The following is an 11257-nucleotide window of genomic DNA, read 5'->3' as shown; positions in this document are numbered from 1 at the left end:
GACTCAGTCACCGAGCTGGAGGGCGGCAGGGCTCTTGTCGTCGACGGTTCGTGGGCAGGAGAGCCAGTTAGACTCATCAACGTGTACGCCCCTTCTGGCGTAGGCGAGCGACGGGAGCTGTTTCAGGGCCAGGGCTGGGGAAGGACGGATGGATGGCGCCGCGAGACTACTGGTAGAGATGGTGGGGGAGGCCTCCCTGACAGACGTCATTGGGACCATGGGGGCGGACGCCAGGAACTTCACCTGGAGTCGCCCTGATGGTTCCTTGCGCTCCGGGATAGACTTCATCTTCACCTCTCAATCAGTGAAGCTCAAGCAACATTCAATGGGGACAGTTCATTTCTCCGACCACAGAGCTATCCACTTCCAAGGGGAACTGACGGGCAAGTTCCTGACAGGTCCAGGCACTTGGAAACTGAATAGCTCTCTGCTGGAGAAAGAGGGTGTGATGGAGGTGTTGAGGGAGACATACACCCAGTGGCAGGCCATGAAAGACACATTCGAGTCCACAGGGAAATGGTGGGAATGGGTCAAGGGCAGGCTCCGGGATTTTTTCAAGAATGTGGGCAGGCAGGTTGAAAGGGGGAGAAAGAGGGAGTTCAGTAGACTACAGCAAGAGCTGCAAGAACTGCACGACCTCCAACTCCGGGGATGGGACGTCATGAGCCCCCTGGAAGAAGTCAAGAAAGAGCTGAGCGAGCACTTTCACGACGAATCCAGGAGGATCATTTTCCGTTCCAAGGTGGAGAACTTGGAGAAGGGGGAGAAATGCAACTCCTTCTTCTTTAAGAAAATCCACTCTGCGCACACCCCTCTGGTTCAACTGCGCAATAAGGAGGGGACCCTCTGTGACACAAGGGAGGACATTAGGAAGGGAGTGACAGATTTCTATGGGGACCTCTACTCAGAGAAGAGGTCAGAGGGAGACCAGGCAGAAAAGTTTCTGTCTGGTATCCCAAGAACTGTTTCCCCAACCGTGAGAGAAGCCCTTAATGCCCCCCTGACTTTGGACGAGCTGCACCTTGCAGTGAAATCCTTCAAGTCAGGAAAGACACCGGGTAGTGACGGTCTCCCAGTCGAGTCTATGCCTCACTGTGGGACCTAGTGGGACCGGATCTCCTGCAGGTGTATGAGGAGATGGAGAGGGAGGGAATAATGCCCCCCACCCTGAGGGAAGGAATGATTGCTCTCTTGTATAAACATAAGGGGGAGAGATGTGACCTAAAGAACTGGCGTCCCATCTCTCTCCTGAATGTAGACTACAAGATCCTTGCAAAGACACTAGTGAACAGACTGAAGGGCGCCATGGGAGAGTTAGTATACCCAGACCAGACCTGTGGGGTCCCGGGGCGCAGGGGCGCAGATAGCCTGGCACTGATAAGGGACACGATCCAGTACATCACGGGCCGCAAGATCCGGGCTGCCCTGGTCTGTCTAGATCAGGAGAAGGCTTTCGATCGTGTCTCTCATGAGTTTATGGAGAGGGTACTGCACGTATTTGGGCTGGGGGAACGCTTCTGCGGTTACGTTAAAGTAATGTATAAAGACATCTTCAGTTCAGTCATTGTAAATGGTTGTAAAACATACCCCTTTCCTATCAGGTCCGGGGTAAGACGAGGCTGCCCGCTCTCGCCACCTCTGTTTGTTTTGGTTATAGAACTTCTCGCCGAGTACATCAGGAAGAACCCAAACATCAGAGGGATCCTAACACCCGGCGACACGAAGAAGGAGGTCAAGTGCTCGCTGTACATGGACGATGTCACCCTCTTCTGCGCGGATGGAGAATCAGTCAAATCCCTGCTGGAGGCGTGCACAGACTTCGGAAAGGCATCAGGGGCGAGAATCAACGTGGACAAGTCGCAGGCCAAACTCTTCGGGCGATGGGACCTCTGCAACGAGCCTCTCCCCTTCCCCATCGAGGCAGGACTGATGAAGATCCTCGGCGTCTTGTTTGGAGGACATGGGGCAGCAGCGAAGAGCTGGAACGAACGCCTGGCCAAGGTGAAGCAGAAACTGGGTCTCTGGAGCCTGAGAAACCTGAGCATTGAAGGGAAGGCTCTGATGCTCAGGAACGACGCCCTGCCCGTGCTGCAATATGTGACACAGGCCTGGCCACTCCTGGCCAACGTAGCACGGGCCATCAACAGCATGGTGTCCCATTTCGTCTGGCACTCAAAGATGGACAGGGTGAAACGGTCGGTCATGCACAAGGAACACCGCAAAGGGGGGAAGGCAGTCCCCGACATCCCAACAATCCTCTGGGCTTTCTTTGTGTGTGGCTGCGTCCGAATAACTCTGTTAAATATGAACAAGGACCACTCTGCCTACAAAGTCTTCCGCTTTTTCCTCCTCCCGGTGTGAAGACGGCTGGGATGGGATAAGTGGGAAAATGCAGTAACTTTCAACTGGGACCTTCCATGGTACTACAGGGAGGTGGAAAAGTTTGTGGGTGAATTTGGGCTGAACTGTGTCATCCCTTGCCTTTGGAAGCCCAGGACAATCCGCAAACTGATCAGGACCAGGGACACCACCGAACCAGTAAGCGGCCTGCCCCCAGCAACGGCAGCGCACGTGTGGGGGAATGTATCCTCCCCAAGTCTGACCAACAGACACAAGGACATAGCATGGATGTCTGTGAAGGGGGGCCTGCCAGTAAGGTCCTTCATGCACAGCAGAGGCCTGTGCCCGCACAGGAACTGTCCAAGGGGATGCCCCACAGAGGAATCTGCACACCACCTCTTCTGGGCCTGCCCCTTTGCCCAGAGACTACGGGCTGTCTTACGCCAAGAACTGCTAGCCCTCATCCCCTACGAGAACATTACTGAACAGTCCATGATGTACGGGCTGTTTCCAGGGACACACACAGAGGAAGCTATCCAGGGGTGCTGGAGGCTCCTTTGCTGTATTAAAGACATTCTCCTGTTCGCCAGGACCCGCCTGGTGACCAATGGAGAGGTGGTGAACCGAGAAGGGTGCCGCAGGATGGTGCTCAGCCTGCTTAGAGACTATGCAGCCATGGACAAGCAGAAAAGTGAGGAAGGGGAAGAACTGTAACACCCACCCCCCCTACCCCACTAGACTCTTTAAAGTGGCCCCATTAAAAACTGCAAAAGCTATCTGCAGACATTCTTGAACCCCAAACTGACGACTTGTAAAATGTTTAAATACATTGATTAAAAAGTTGAAGTGGACTGCCTTCCCTAAGGGGGAGGTACCACTTCCTTGAAAACTATGTATCGCAAACTTTTAAGCACTTAATAAAAGTCTTTGCAAAAAATTTTTTTAAAAAAAATTATTGTTATTTTATCTTGAATACATGAGGTTTCTGTTTTAATAATTGGAAATCTGACTGTAGTAATCCATTAGAACTAGCTCTGATTTAAAGTGTTTGTATGTGGAAAACCATTAGGTTTTATGAAGGCCCTCACCCACCAACCTAGTTGGTGGCATGCTTCATCATCGTAACCCGATTCGACGCCAGGTTACTGCGGAGCGGGTTTTTTTTGTTCGTGAGGGTGCTGTGAGTGTGCTCTGAGTGAGGTTTAAAATACTGTCCTAGGGGTCCCAAAGACTGTTTTAATGGTGGGCCCCAGGCAGTCAATAAAAACAAAGGCTTTTGGACGTGCACGGTGGGCTTCTGGCCTCCGACGTCCTGTGCGATCAACTAGTTTCAGCCAGGCATTTCCTTCTACTGGCTTTCTTCAGGACCGTATATGTGTAGGGTATTACAGGGTTTTGTATGAGTTTGTCAGTGCCCTGTGTGTAAAGCACACACTATGGTGCTTATATGTGCAAGAGGTGTTTCCTCTCGAGTTGTACCTGTGGGGGTAAAGAAAACAGACATAACATTTAAGTAAAGGCTCCTTGTAGCATGTAAGACGATGGCGAGGTCCCATTGTTTGGGGACAGCAGCTAGCGGCTGAACATAAAGATTAAATAATATGGGGCTCAATGCCGAGCCTTGGGGGACACCCGGCTCAATAGGATGTGCCTGAGATAGGAAAGGAGGGGTGGAAACACGAAATGACCTCTCGGTCAGAAAAGAACCAGGCAAGGGCCATATCAGTGATCCCTGCCTCCTCAAGACGGTGGATCAGAACCTTGTGGGATACAGTGTCAAAGGCGGCACTGAGATCTAACAGGATCAGTGCCGCCGTTTGACCATGGTCAAGGATAGATCACAGGTGTTCCGTCATGGCCAAGAGAGCGGTCTTGGTACTATGACCAGCGCGGAAACCATGTTGTGTTTCATCCAGAATGTTATTGGAGCTCAGAACGTTGGTAAGTATAGTATTAACATGTGATTCTGCCACCTTCGCTATCCAGGGAAGAAGAGAGATAGGCCTGATTTTTTTAGGCTTGATAGGGTCTAAATTAGGTTTTTTAAGGATGGCAGAAACCCACGCCTGTTTCCATTTCACCGGAACAATGGCGGATGAGAAAGAGGCACTAATCAGCTGGTGTAGCGGGGCCATACAGGGCAGAGAGGATTCTCTGAACTGAGCAGGTTTGAGTGGGTCGGCCGGAGAGCCTGACTTAATTTTCACAGTCAATGTGCTAAATTCTTCCCAGGAAATCTCAGGAATAGCCGTCAGATCAGAGGCTAAGGCTGGTATAATGAAAGGAGATGGACCGGGCATAGTCATAGAAGAAAAAGATTGATAAATAGCCCGTATTTTCTCCACGAAGAAGGAGGCCAATTCTTCACATTGGGATTCTGACGTGGGAATAGGCGCTGGAGATTTTTTGGCACTGAGATCTTTGAGAATTTTGAAGATGACTTTAGGGGGGTTGGAGCTCAATTAAATCTCAGAAGCATAGTACTCCGCTCGAGCCCTGCATACAGCTCTATGATATGTTTTAAGTTCGGCTAGATAGTAAGCTTTTTTTCGGGAGCATAGACTTTCCTCCACTTGCGCTCATACCTTTTGCATGTCTTCTTCAGGGAAGTCAAGGTGTCATTATACCAGGGGTTAGAATCCTGTGTGCGACCTTTAATCCAGGTTACGGCACAGAATGAATCATATCCTGTCTCGACAATTACTAAAAGGGCCTAAAGGGTCCGCTCCTAAGAGTGCGTGGAAATCTTCAAGTCGAAACTTACGCCACGGTCTTTTAAATACCGAACGTTGAGTATTGTTGTGTGAAGATGCAGGTGTGGGAATGGTCATTTCAACTAGGAGATGGTCGGACCAGGCCATAGGAGTAGGGGTAATCACAGTGGCCATCTCAATGTTTGTAAATTGAGGGTCTAACAGATGACCTCCTTTATGTGTAGGGCTTTTAACTATTTGATGGAGCTGAAATGCGGCTAAATCGTCAAGCATGGTGCGAATAGTCTGATCCTGGTCCAGATCAAATTGGAGGTTAAGATCGCCAAAAATGCTAAAATTAGCCGATTCCACGGTAAATGCTCCAACTGCCTCTAAGAGAGCATTGTTAAAACCGGAGGCAGGTCCGGGAGGCCTAAATATTAATTAGGGCTCCCTGTTTTCCGTTTTTACGGATTTTTACATATAAATACAGACAGAAAACAATGGGTTTTCTTTTAAAAGTGGATAAATACAGAAAATGCTCCTTTAAAGGGACTCTCAATGCTGTCTTTGATGAATTATAGGTCAGCAGCTGAGCCTATGGACAGCATGGTTAATTAAAAAACAGGACAAAATGTATTTAAATAACAGCATATGTCAACATACATGTATGGTATAATGCTAGTATTTACCAGTGGATGTATTGTGAAGTGATATTTGACAGCTTAAATAGCTAAAACCCGACAGACATCAAAGTATGAGTGCGCCTCTCAGTTAAATAAATATGGAAATGTACAGTTTTTCAACTTCATTTATAAGCAAAACACAAAATAAATATGGATAAATACAGACGGAAATGTTGAAAAAATAAATACCATAAAACCGGGAGCTCTAATATTAATAGACCGGAAAGGGTCAAATGAGTGCTCACAGAGATACTAAAGTGAGCACATTCACCTCCCTCCATATTAACTTTATCAAAAAGACAGGAGTAGCTAGACCTGGTGATCACAGCAATACCACCTCCCCTAGTCGCTCTATTCACCAAAGAAATCGAGTATTCAGGGGGTAGCGCCAGATTCGGTGTTGCCGTCATATCATCACTCAGCCAAGTCTCAGTCCGAAAGAAAATATCAAGAGTTTCATCAATGATACGGTCATATATTTCCGCATGGTGTTTAGCTAATGACCTTACATTTAACTGTAGTATTTTTAGCCGATGTTGAGGGAGTATGACAAGAGAAACAGATAAAGGCATAGGTTTAGAAAGTACAAAAGTGCCACACGGACAGCGTAACGGGCCACTCAGGGGATGAAGTGGGGGAATGCTACAATGGTGAGATGGAGGTCGCAGATTTAATAAAACCTCTCTGGAGTAAAGATAGCTACCTGGCAGATTTTGGCCAGCGTTTCTGGCGAGAGGCGACCTACTGGCGCGGACGGGCGCAGACGAGCTTGCCATTGGCGCGCCACCAGTGCACTGCCAGCGCTCCCGCGCCATATTGGATATAAATAGTTGGCAGGGGGCGTGTAGCAACTAGAGCGTCGACCAAAATGGCGCGCTCCCGGAAGTGAGTGGTTCCGGTCTTTGCTCTTGTCTATGCCCTCCACATCAATCAGCCACAGGGCTGCGGTGCACCGGGGCCCAAGAGTGTATAATAAGTCAGGTAGGTGTTCAGGGTTATTCACGCTATTTTTAAAACAATGACGAAATAAAATAGATCTTCCCTCCACCTACTGAACCTGAAGCCAAAATGCAGGAAATCGCCTTAACGATGTTTCCCCGTGTCAGCAGGATCGAAGAACTGAGTCGTGAGATGGCAAATGCTGCAATCGCCACAGGGGTAGTGACCTGTGACTTTGGGGAGGTTCCATACTAAATGTAGTGTAGGGTTGGTGGTGGTTTCCGTGGTTCTAGGCCGTGTAAAGTTGATCCCGTAGGCTGTTCGATTTTTTGTAGGCAAAGAGAGGCAGGTCCCAGTCTCGTTTGCCCGTGTTGATGATTCTCCAGTTTTTCTTGATGATTTTACCCACTGAATTGGAGATAGGGTTGTACGTAGTGACACAGGTCAATGGTGTTATTGTTTCTTGACGGGTCGGTGTTTCCAGGAGGGCATCTCTATTTTGTTTTTTTGCCTGTTTCTTGGTCCTGTCGATGATCCTTCTTGGGTAGCCTCGTTGTTGTAGTCTGTGGGAAGGGTCTGTGGCCTGTGTGTTGTAGTCCTCCTTCTTGCTGCAATTGCGCCTTATGCGTAGAAATTGGCCATAGGGCAGGTTCTCCCTTAGTGGTCGTGGGTGGAAACTTTCAAAGGCCAATAGTGAATTTCATGCAGTGGGTTTGTAGTACGTGGTGGTTGATAGTTTGCCTAGCTATTCTCTCTCTAAATTGGTTACATGTACTTTAGGTACACTCCAGATTGGTTTCTGGGTTACCCTTATGAGTCCCTAGTATATGGTACCTTAGGTACCAAGGGCATAGGTATTGCAGAGGCCTACCAGGGGCTGAAGCATGTGTTATGCCACCCCTGGGAAGCCTTCAATAATGGCACCACAGGTCTGCATTTGAAGCCTGGGTAAGGTGGTGTAAGCACCCCTTACTAAGATATAGTATATATAGTATACCTATATCAATATATATCTATATATAGACACATATTAACCTATAAGTCACTCCTATGGCAGGCCTTGACAATCCTGAAGACAGAGTGCTTGGTCTTGTGTGAGGGTGCCCTAGCATGAGCTGAGCCCCTCTGCAGCTTTCGGAAACCCTTCCTTATAGCTGTTCTATGATACAGCCATACTATATACTCTTAAGTGCATTATAACCTCGCAGTAAATGCTAACTTTGGTTTGGCTGCATCAAAACATGTTGTGTTTGGTGTCAAACACTTTGGAATTCTACCCCCCCCCCCCACCAGTTCTGGCGGCAGGGGTAGAATTCCACCCTTCTAGAGGGAGAAGACATGTACACACTGGTATACCCGGTAAATGTTTAAAAGAGCCTCAGCATCACAAAATGGATCCTGCTGCCACAGACACGAGTCTAACCTCCTGCTGCTGGATGAAACTCTGGCAGGGGAGGCTTGGACAATAGGTTTCCTGTCCAGGGAGGTGCCAGCACCTCCCCAGACAGGCTTTAGTGTATTGGGGTAGGGTGGGTTGCATTCAGTGAATGTTTTTCAGACACTGCCTGGGGCACACAAGGTGGCCCATGCATTTCCCAGTTCAAACCGGTTGCTGGGGCACTCAGCCCCAGCTCTGGTGTGAAACTGGACAAAGGGGAAGGGGTATAACCTCCCCCTCCCCAGGTCCTCCCATAGTTGGGAACCCAGAGTTAGTCCACCCCCTAAATTTAGTATAAGTATAGGAACCCAGTCACTGAGACTTTAGATTACCCTGGACGAAACTCTGAAACATAAATCTTTGACCTTCGACATTCCATATCGACTGGAAGATGGAAGAAATCTCCCTTGGGGTCAAGGAGTGACACCCCTGTTCAAACAGTCACCAAAGAAGCATCTTGCCAGTCTGCATTTTCAAGGCTCCTCATGGATCCCGAAGAATCTGCGACACAGGACACAGACTTCCAGACATTGCCGAGGCTGACACGAGTCCCCAGCAAAGCTGAGACCTGTAGCTATCACAAGAGACGTGGGACCGGAACTCCTGGACATCCTGCACATTTGCTAATACATCTACTTCCCGAGCTTTCCTGAAGTTGTGCATTGGGCTACTTGTAGTCCAAGCCCTGAGCACCTTTTGCCTGGAAGATTGTGAGCCTACACTCCACGAGTGTTCCATGGGCCCGCTTTCAACATTTACGCTCAAGGTGCCTTCGTGATCCCTAGTCCGTTGGCTAGTGGGTCCCCCTGAAGGAATATACTTTGTTTCCATGGCTTCCCTGGTTGCCCCAGATGTGCCCTGACTCCCCTCCAAAGGGTGAGTTCCTCAGACCTTGCCGGTCTGCACCGAAACCAATCTTGTCATCTTGTCATCTTGCGTGGGTTGCTGTTGCCAAGGCTTGTTGGGTCCAATCCAGATTTGTTGTTTGTTTCTTTACTCCTGGGTGGAGTAAACCGGAGCAATGAAATTCTGACATTTCAATTTCACTTATAATTGGTGATCATAACTAGCTCACTCTCAATAACTCACTCGCTAACTCTCTCACTCTCACTAACTAAATCTCACGCTCTCTCACTAACTCAATAACTCTCTCTCACTAAGTCACTCACTAACTCTCTTACTCTCACTAACTAAATCTCACTCTCTCACTAACTCAATAACTCTCTCTCACTAAGTCACTCGCTAACTCTCTTACTCTCACTAACTCTCTCACTAATTGTATCACTCTTACTAACTCTCTCAATTTCTCACTAACTATCTTTCACTAATTAACTCACTAAATCTATCTCTCTCTCTAACTAACTAACTAACCTTCACTCTCCTGTTATTTATACCCACTCCTTTCACAATAAACACCATAAAAAGCAACGATTAGAACAGGCAGATACAATTTTCCAGCATTCAAACATAAAAAACCACAAATCATTACTTCTAATTATTAGTTTTTTATCATCGTCATTTTGTTGTACATTATACATCATAAGTAACAAAAATGCTTCTCACACTTCTTTATTATAACATTTCAGCATACTGCAGACTTCTGCACAACACAGCTTAAAAACAAACACAAACTCAATATCTCTGCCTTCACACTTATTAGTTCCCAAAGTCAAGACCTATTGGCTATGCCAATGCTTGTTTTGTTCATTTCAGCAGGATTACTTCTGGTGGGACTTCTAGTGTCACTTTTTGTCACTATTAAATTAGCTTCACACATTCCCTTTATTGCTGGATTTTGAGACTCTTCACAGCCTGGATCCAGGGCACAAGAAACCATGGGGCTGCTGCAGGAGGCTTGCTTGCACTGGAGGGGGCGTGGCCAGCCACAAATATTTGCATACCCAGAAGCCTCTGCGGCAAACATTCGATTCATAACTACAGGCAACACAGGCGTTTGTTTGATAGCAAAAGGAGTATTTTTAGCTGTGCACTCACCGGCATTCATGAAAGCGACTGACAAGTCACCGCTGCAAAGTCACCCTACTAGTAGGAAGTGATATTTTTTATTGTAATTTCGCGAACGGATCATCAAGTTGAATGTTTATAGTTTCTTCCGTGGATCACGCGCACTTCGAGGGGCCGTGAGAAGCAGAGGTCATATCAATTTTTGGAGGGTTTCTGTACAAGAAACTCCGTAATTGGTTGAAATGTGAGTCTACTCCGGGGGTCGGGCCTCTTCGGCTGCTGAAGGAGCAGAAGGTGCAACGCTCCCTCCTGTCGCTAGAGGTCAGGATGCTCGAGAGGAAGAGTCAGCGCGTCACCATCACTCTGCATACCCACAATCCTGTGCGCGCCTCATGCTGCTGCTTCACTTTCATCCTAAATGCAGGGCTCTTTGTGGCATTGAAAACGATAAAGAGCGGACATTTAAGAACGAGGGGCCAGAGTATAAGCTGGCTAGTAGGAAGACACGAATCGTAGTTAGGCACACTACTTTTCTAAGGGAAGTTAATGGGTAATATGCCACTTGTGTGGCACTTGAATAAGCATTGATAAAATCAATAAATGTAATCAGTTATATCCTTTGAGGAATGTTTGATAGTGTCCGCCTCGCGCAGGGCAATAAAAGCAACAACAGAAAAGAGAGGAAGAATGGATGGAAAACCATTGACCCTGCTCCAAGTCTGTTGGAAAGCACATTGCACAGACCTGGGGGCAGATTTACAATAACTGCTCCATCCCTTTATATCAGCAGGGATGCGCCAGTTACTGTGCGCCACGGCTTCGCCAGCATGGATGCGTGCCGCATCTGTGCCGTAAAGGCGGCTTGTTGCTGCATGACGCAGCTCCAGCAATGCTCTGGGGGCCCTCTCTGTCCAATGCTGCGTCAATCCTTACGCCTGCTTCAAGCAGGTGCAGGGTTTGGACGCAGCATGGACGTAAAAGTGACTCAGTATTTCACTCAGCCACTTTTAGGAGGCGTTCCTGCACCAGAACGCCCCCCCTGCGCCGGAACGCCTCCTTCTGGCGCAGGGCTTTACAATGTGACGCATCTCCCAGATGCGTCATGTTGTAAATACCCCGCAGCATGGTGCATCTTTTGCGCCGCCGCTGTGTCACAAAAGTGACGCAATGGCGGCGTAAAAGAGGCGCAAGGGGCT

General features: G+C 48.1%; 1 pseudogene; it reads left to right on the top strand.

Annotated features, from left to right (window-relative positions):
* The first annotated feature begins 1749 nt into the window (after positions 1-1749).
* Positions 1750-3054, top strand: LOC144806121 (uncharacterized; annotated as a pseudogene).
* The last annotated feature ends 8203 nt before the right edge of the window (positions 3055-11257 follow it).

Source organism: Lissotriton helveticus (genome assembly GCF_964261635.1).
Source record: "Lissotriton helveticus chromosome 1_1 unlocalized genomic scaffold, aLisHel1.1 SUPER_1_unloc_47, whole genome shotgun sequence".
In the NCBI taxonomy this organism is placed as follows: domain Eukaryota; kingdom Metazoa; phylum Chordata; class Amphibia; order Caudata; family Salamandridae; genus Lissotriton; species Lissotriton helveticus.
The sequence above is the reverse complement of the archived record's forward strand: the minus strand, read 5'-3'. Positions and strand labels throughout refer to the sequence as shown.